Below are 1,567 nucleotides of genomic sequence, written 5' to 3' on the forward strand. Positions count from 1 at the left end.
GCCAAAAAGGCTCCCCTTTGGCTAATAAACATTGCAGGAATTCCTGCCCGGAATCTAATCTGAACTCGGACCGTCTTATCAGAGGAAGATATATTTTAAAAATCCTGATTCACCCATATTACTTAATAAGGAGAAGAATAAGAAAGATGAAAACAAGCCAAAAAGACCTTAAAAAGCACTTATAATTTTACATATCCCTCCCTGCTTCTGCCATCAATTTATACCCCAGATGGTGGACCCACTTTCAAGACCCATAAATGAAAACTTCTTTAGATTCATGCTAGAAAAGACCTTACCTTGTTCTCCTGAGCCCATAGACTGCTGAGAAGCACCCAGGACTTTATGGTGTGGGTACGCAAGTCAACCTCCAGGAAGATATCTACCACAAGCAAAGACTCAGAGGACCAGACTCTTTTCTTAAAGCATTTAGTAAACATAACAACACTAGTAATAGAAAGGAGTGCACCTAACACCTCTCTGTGCAACATCACTATCAGTTAAAACTTCACACATACGTACATTTAAAAAACGATCAAAATTACTCAATAATCTCATTTTCTTCATGGGAAGCCAAAACTTAAAGAAGGAACTCCATGACCCCTACTGCTGATCATTTATTTTCAGTCTAGATGGTCCCTGAAGACTGTGACAGTGTTTACAACTCTCTAAAAATGGACAATAAGATCTTAAAAATAATTTTTGGAGGTCCAAACCAAATATTTGGTGCTATCCAAATGGTGTTTGATAAACTAAAAACTTAGGTTTTATAAAAAGTGATTTTAATGAACATTGACTTTCTGAGTCACTGTTGTCTCCAGGATACCTTTGCAGGTGTCTTTTGGTTTGCTTTGTTTTGTTCTGGGCTTAAACAACAAACTTCCATTTCCCACAGATCTGGTGGCTGTGAAATCCAAGATCAAGATGCCTGCAGACGAGGTGTCTGGTGAGAACCCACTTCCTGGTTCCTAGAGGGCTGTCTTCTGCTGTGTCCTTGGAGAGGGTGAGGGAGCTCAAAAATATGGAACAATCCACGAATTTTCATCTCATCCTTGTGCAGGGGTCATGCTAATCCTCTCTGTATGGATCCAATTTTAGCAGTATGTGTACTCCAAGACATATTTGGATCCCAATCCTCACTTGTTCTCTGATCAAATGGAAAAACCACCACATTAATTCTGTTTGGACTAGTTGTCACTATGACCGCACATGCTCTTGTTGCTTCTTGCTAGAGAGATTGTTCCCTAGTCTTATCTCCACAACGCAGACGCTTCTACCAGTGATCTTGCCCTGACTGTAAAATACTAGTTTCTAAAACAGCGTGCAAGGTTATTCGTTGGTCCAGAGTGAGCTTGTCCCAAAGCCTGTTTTGTTAAATACATTGATTTCCTGAGCTGACCACTGACTAGAGTAATGTTCTGCTGTCACTGTCATTAGTAGCTTTACCCTGCTTTTCTATCTCCCAATCCAGGGCTGTCCCCAAAACGTCACGGGATGAACCTTAAGTCAAAACACCCAAGTTCTGGTGACTGTCTCTATCTCAAAAAAGAATATGACATTCTAATTTATT

General features: G+C 40.1%; 1 non-coding gene across 1 annotated transcript; it reads right to left on the reverse strand.

Moving 5' to 3' along the window:
- Nucleotides 1-1,012: 1,012 nt before the first annotated feature.
- LOC116157003 (U6 spliceosomal RNA) lies at nucleotides 1,013-1,116 on the reverse strand. The gene has a single exon (XR_004140968.2). It is a non-coding gene; the product is annotated as a U6 spliceosomal RNA (small nuclear RNA).
- Nucleotides 1,117-1,567: the final 451 nt, after the last annotated feature.

Source organism: Camelus dromedarius, chromosome 14 (assembly GCF_036321535.1).
Source record: "Camelus dromedarius isolate mCamDro1 chromosome 14, mCamDro1.pat, whole genome shotgun sequence".
NCBI classification, from domain to species: domain Eukaryota; kingdom Metazoa; phylum Chordata; class Mammalia; order Artiodactyla; family Camelidae; genus Camelus; species Camelus dromedarius.